Consider the following 7,128-nt stretch of genomic DNA (forward strand, 5'->3'; position numbering starts at 1 on the left):
TCAAATTATGAATTTGAAAAGTATGTAATTAAAGTACCCAAAGATTCACGTCATCCAAATAATCATACGTATAAAAAATAATTTAGGTACTTACCAAAAAGCAAAATTCAGTAATTTTTAAACGCACAAGTACAAAACAAGCTACAACATATGCTCAAAATGTCCACCACCATTTTTGATACAGGCACGACACCTTCGAATCTATCGTATACTCGCTGGAAAACACCTGAAGAAAAGGAAATCGTGGTACGCAAGAAACACTCAGACACGGTCCAACTCCAGATACCAACTGAATTGCGTAACGCTGGACAGCGTATACCTCGTTTTATCCGTCGCACCGTTCCCACAGTGCTCGATATGAATTTTATCGAATTTTAAATTTATTACAACGCATTTATGTAAAAATCCCTAAATAAACCAAACTTTGCAAAATAAAATGGAAAATTTGAACAATTTTTTCCCCGAAAAGGGTGAAATTAAGGCAAAAAAAAATTTTTTGCTTATTTTAATGTCTTCTATCGTCTGTTAAAATTAAGGCAGTCGAACTTCGAATACCCTGTATATTATGACGCTGCAAACCGCAATGACGTTCAGTAGACAGTCGGAGAAACAGTACTCCCATTGGTACCACCACCAATCCGACCCTACTGATATCACCCATGCAAGGTACCATCATGGCAAGTGAATAAACTCTACTCTCCCGATCGAGGTCTGCATTTAGCTCAGTATCCGTATAGTCGTTGTGTTGGGATAGTGATACTCTGTATGTGTTGGATTTTCTCATCTGCGATATAAGACGTAAGTACAAGACTTTTTGAAAAAATTGAATGGGCCAGAAAAATTCATGAACGTATAAAGCTTTTAAATATTCGATGTTACAGTAATATAAAATATCAGTTGAAAAAGAAATCTTTAAAGAAATTTTATATTTACTGGAATAGTAATAAAACTATACTAGGTGATATTTTAAAACTGTGTTTAAACAAAATTAAGCTATGTATAACAATAATATTTAATTAAATCAAAATAATCCGTAAGGATGGTAAGAAGAATTTTTAAATTCGTTGTTACATGAAAATTTAACTTTACTAAATTCTAGCTTTCCATAATTATTATTCTACAAATCCTACAATTTGAAAATTAATAGGATTTAATCAAATACAATTGCAAAAATTTCTTTAATATTTTGTGGAAAAAAGGACTTCTTATTATTTTTTTTTTGATTTATAACACTATGAACATTTAGCAGCATTCGTTTTTCAAATCCATTTAAATTTATTTCTACCGAATTACAAACAAACAAATTTAAAAACTGAGGTTGGCACATAGCTATAGAATATACTTGCGTTAATATATTTGTGAATTATCAATGAATTTTACAATTTCTGACACATGCCAAGCAAAAAAGACAAGTAAAATATTTCTGCAACAGAAATATTGGGCAAACTGTTTAAAATATTTGTCCTTTTCTGTTGAAACTCGTGTCGCAAGTTTAAAAGCACAATTAATACGCTCATTGTCGCTGATCACCTATACGTATTTGTACAAATAATCCACATTCTTTTCTGGTTATTTCTATTTGCAATAATATTAAATATCTTTTTCTCCCGCGATATTTTCTTCTGGCGAGATTAATCAACTGGAAAATTACTAAACGGTGAAAATTGTACGGTTAGAACGACATTTGTTGAACGGTTTGCTTGTGGGCTACATATTTCATTGTCGTACCATACGTCGATGCCATATGAATTTCTCCTGAGAAGAAAAGAGTTCTATAACGACGTTCATAACGTTTAATGGTAAGTGGATACGTCAAAATTAAAACGATAATAAGGGACAATAATCTGTAAATTGCTTAGAAAGTTGTATATATTTATTTATTCTTTTTAAAATCACGTACAAGTTGTCTCAAAGTCGATAGTATGGTGTGAGGAAACAAAAAATTTAAATAAAATTTGAAACACGTGGTATCAATCGAAAATACATCTTTGGGATTTGACAAAAACGACTAATGACGTCATCAACTATATTTTTTCCAGAAACATACCCAAATTTTTCTCCTGTTAAAAAGCTCTATTTTTTCTAATAAACTTTTATTTGAAAAATGTTTCTGTATTACTTCCCATTTAAAAGTTATAAGCAATATCTCCCTAAAGAGACTCGAAAGAAATACCACGTAAAAATCACATTAGCGGAGGAAGGATCAAGTAGTCGTTGGAAAATAATTGAATGTTCGTTGTTTAAAGTGTATAAATGCCACAAAATACTTATCATTACTCAATACGGTCGTCAAACGTATAAATTTTGTGCTTACAAAATGTTTTCTCATTCAGAAAAAGTTGATATGTTGCTAATTTACGGCGAGTCACAAGAAAATCAAGAAGAGCTGTAGGGTTATATCGAGAAAGGTATTCAGAGCGCCTCATTCCTGATCATAGAACCTTTACAAGATTGTAGACGAACTTGCGACGAAATGAAATTGCATTTTCTGTTCGGAAAAATCAAATAATTGACCGAAGGGTAAGAAGCAATGTTCAGAGCGTCTCATTCCTGATCATAGAACCTTTACAAGATTGTAGACGAACTTGCGACGAAATGAAGATGCATTTTCTGTTCGGAAAAATCAAATAATTGACCGAAGGGTAAGAAGCAATGTTAATACAGCTAGATTGTTACAGTATTTCGAACAAAATCCACGAAATTCTATACAACTGGCTAGCCGGGAATTGAATTTGGATAAATCAGCCGTTCAACGAATTTTAAAGACCAATGGATATCATGATTACAAAATTTAGTGATGCTATTGATCTACAACACCAACAACAACAACACGAGCAGCAGCAGCAACATTAACAACTAAAGCCGACTTCTCTAATCTATGATCAGAGTATTCCTTACTAAGTAGTCAGAGATTCCTTACGTAGTATATAGTATTAATCCTTTTATTTATTCTTTATGACATTTTTGCACTTTAAACAATCAACATTCAATTATTTTCCAACGACTACTTGATCCTTCAACCGCTAATGTGATTTTTTGGTGGTATTTGGATTCTTTAGGACGATATTGCTTATAACTTTTTAAACGGGAACTAAAACAGAAAAATTTCTCTAATAAAAGTTAGAATAGAAAAATGAGAGCTTTTTAACATGAAAAAAATGTGGGTATGTTTCTGGAAAAAATGTAATTGATGACGTCATTAGTCGTTTAAAGTGTTTTTTTAAAGAAAAGCCAAAGAAATTTGTATGTTAAAGTGTCTATAAAATTTTTATTAAAATCTTAGCTGAGCACTTTCGACTACATAGTCATCATCGGGGCCCTTATTATTTATAATATATGTCAATGATTTGGTGTGTAGTGTTAGCAATGGAAGTCTTGTACTTTTTGCTGATGATACCTCATATCTGGTGTCTGAATATGATTACATTAGATTAACAAATACAGCTCAATCAAAGTTAAATGACCTTTGTAATTGGTTCAGAAAGAATCATCTTATTATGAACAAAGATAAAACTGTTATTATGAATTTTACTCCTAGAGTCAACAGTACGAATTTTAGTCATCTGCTTAGAATCGATCAAAGATCCATAAAACAGGTGCAAGAAACCAAATTTTTGGGTTTGTATTTAAACAACACTTTGAGTTGGGAATCTCATATAGATACTCTCTGTAAAAAGCTTGCAACTGTTTGNTAATCTATGATCAGAGTATTCCTTACTAAGTAGTCAGAGATTTCTTACGTAGTCAAACCTTCTGTTTTAACTGTATTAAAGAATTATCGAATTTAATCCTTTTATTTATTCTTTATGACATTTATGCACTTTAAACAATCAACATTCAATTATTTTCCAACGACTACTTGATCCTTCAACCGCTAATGTGATTATTTGGTGGTATTTGGATTCTTTAGGACGATATTGCTTATAACTTTTTAAACGGGAACTAACACAGAAAAAAATTCTCTAATAAAAGTTAGAAAAGAAAAAAGAAAGCTTTTTAACATGAAAAAAATGTGGGTATGTTTCTGGAAAAAAATGTAATTGATGACGTCATTATTCGTTTAAGGTGTTTTTTTTAAAGAAAAGCCAAAGAAATTTGTATGTTAAAGTGTGTATAAAATTTTTATTAAAATCTTAGCTGAGCGCTTTCGACTACATAGTCATCATCGGAGCTATCCTAAAACATCAACAGGTTGAAATGACATTATATAAAGCAAAAAAATTTTTTACTTATGTTAAATTTTAGATACCAAAAAATATTTAGGAAACGTTGAAAATCTTAATAAGTTCGACATAACAATATAAAACATTAAATATAACATCAATTACTGGTAAATAACAAGAGAAAGAAACAGAAATTGACTAACAATGTCGAACACGTGGAGTGAAATAAAGTGAGGTTAAATGTTAAATGAAATTGAAAATTGACATTCTACAATTCTAAGGATTACCAACTAGGTGAAAACAAAAATTTTAAAAATAAAACTACCAATATACTAATAAAAAAATATCAGCTGTAAATTAATGAGATTCCTAAAGATACTTGAATATAGGTTTAAAATTACAATTTAAATTGACTTGAATATTAACACAGTTATTAGAGTTCCTTTTAATTTCTCTTAGAATTTCTAAGTCTTCCAATAAATTAATTTTATTATTATTTTTTTTTTGTTTAAGGTTTTTCCATTTTCAATCAAGTGTGATAATCTTGTTTTTGCGATATGTTCACAAGAACCGTTAAAATCAAAGTGGAAGATTTATTGTTTTGTTCTATTTCTCATAATAAGCCTTCATTTGATTAGATTTCTTAGAAAAAATCTATGAATTTATTTGAATTACCTTAATTCATCTTAAATTTCAGTAATCATAGCATCAAGCGAAATAAATAAAACATTTAACGTCCTGTATATTGAAAATCGAGTGCGTTTTACTAAAGATAGTTTCTCTGTCATCTACAATTCTTTTATCGATGATCACCAAACTGGTTTTTTACGATGATAGTATTTACAGCCACCAGTGCATTACATTCAAATCGATTCATATATTTTTTTTTATTTTACGGTTCGATTGACCCGTAATTTAGGAGAAATTCTTGGTTGATTTCGTGCGAGGACCACGAAATTTACCGCGTTAATCTCTGGACACCGCCTGCGTTTTTATACTCTGACATTTAATTCTTATTTATACTCTTACTTGCATAATTTTTCAGAAAATTTTGAGGTTAGGACAAGCACAGCTTCTGCGGATGATTTTTGTCTGTTCTTCCACAATATGTTCTCAAAATGGGTCTGCAAAACCATTAAAATAAAGTTCCTATCCTATTCCTATCATTTTTATGATAGTAAAGTATCTAACACGCATTTAAATGCAACTTTTTTGCTATACCAGTAATGGTTTCCTTTCTCTTAAACTCTTTTCTTCATCGGTGTTTATTAAATCTAGCAAAACAATCTTTTCTCGTTGTGTTTCCGTATTCAAAATGCCGTTGTCCACGAAGTAAAACAATTAGAAAACAGAAACCGCCGCTACGGAATTTGCATACAATTTATTAAGCATTTTTAAATGGGTTTTTGCTGATTTTTGCGTGCGCAACGGCTCATAACCCACAGCTTGCTACTTTTTTGTCCCCGAACCATAAGACGGATTGGAATGTGCCTATATCGACTTGCGAAATCAAAATATTTGTGCCAATATCTTAACAAAATATGAAATTATATTTTTTAAAATGCTTGTAACTGCTAAACAAAAACGAGTCCCACCTAGGTATGTTCATACAAGAAAAAGTGTTTGAAATTAACCCAGATAGCATGTGTCAGAGTTTGACATAGAGATTGTATACACATCCTGTATATCATAAGTTCTCTGCATGTTTTAGACATTTTAAAATTACTATAAAACGTAAAAATATCGTAGTGGACTATTAATAGAATAGTTCTATCTAAGTAAAGGCTGATTTTTTTAACTAAGTTCAAATTTACACAATATAAATAATATAGATTGATTTTCTATGGTCTTTAATGCAAAAAGAGATTATTTTAATGTGAAACTACTTGTAACAGAAGAAATGTTACAAACTTCGCGTATATCTAAATTGGTGTAAGTGGAAACAATACCACGTAGAGAATTTCCGCTTTAAAAAGATAGTAAAATTTCAACTCATACTTTATAATATACCTATTATAGTGTCCCACATAGATACTACACAAAAGATTATCTTAATGTTTTACATTCTACACACGTATTTAAGAGGTGTATCTATTATAGTATCGTTTAGTTTCGACAAACCCCTTAGGTAAACTTAACTGCTGTTCATAATAGACGAGCGGTTCACTCCTAAAAAGATGCTTCTAAATGACGGTAACCGACCAAATTTTTAAAACAAAAACCTACAGCATGAAACTTTTTTTATTTTATAAAATATATTTTTCTGATAACTTACATTTTTTTTATACTTTTCGGCGTAGTCAGTAAATTGTTATACATAAAAAAGATGTAAAAAAAATTACTCGCCAAATGGCTTTGGAAACAGTTGATAAAAATTCGAAAAAGGCTTCGTTTCCGAGATATTTACAATTTAATGAGAAAAAAATGACGAAATCGACAAACTTTCAGAATTTTTTTCTCAAAAACTACTGAACAGAGTTTAATTCTAGAAAAAGCATAATAATCGGCAGATCTTCTACTTTAAGATATATTTTTTTGGTGTAGGTCAATTATTTTATTGAACGTCTGAAGCGGAGTAAAAACAGTATTTTAAAGAAAATCATGATGAACATACGCATCAAAATGGCGGCGTCAGTGGCGCTACGTCGCGCGCGAAACACTTCAAATTCAAATTTTCTTTTTATAATATCTTGGACTAGATTATATTTACAGTTAACATATTTTTAATCGATATATAACAATAGCATTTAATGATTTAATCGGCAATAACCATAATTTTTCCTACATTTATTTATTTATTTATTTATTTATTTATTTATTTATTTATTTATCTTTTTATTTAAAATACACATCCCACAGGAGATGCCCAATAACAGGATATGTTAAGTCTAGTAATAAAATATAAAAAAAGTTAAAAATGAGAAAAATTAACTATGAAAAAATAAAGAAAAAAAATAAAAATAGT

General features: G+C 30.0%; 1 protein-coding gene across 1 annotated transcript in view; it reads left to right on the top strand.

The window, feature by feature from the left end:
- Positions 1-673: 673 nt before the first annotated feature.
- Positions 674-7,128, top strand: part of LOC108908600 (glucose dehydrogenase [FAD, quinone]) — a 55,765-nt gene continuing 49,310 nt past the window's right edge. The window contains exon 1 of the mRNA XM_018712683.1: positions 674-798. The gene's annotated coding sequence lies outside the window, so the exon portion shown is untranslated. The remainder of the gene's footprint in view (positions 799-7,128) is intronic.

Source organism: Anoplophora glabripennis, unplaced genomic scaffold (assembly GCF_000390285.2).
Source record: "Anoplophora glabripennis isolate ALB-LARVAE unplaced genomic scaffold, Agla_2.0 scaffold316, whole genome shotgun sequence".
Taxonomy (NCBI): domain Eukaryota; kingdom Metazoa; phylum Arthropoda; class Insecta; order Coleoptera; family Cerambycidae; genus Anoplophora; species Anoplophora glabripennis.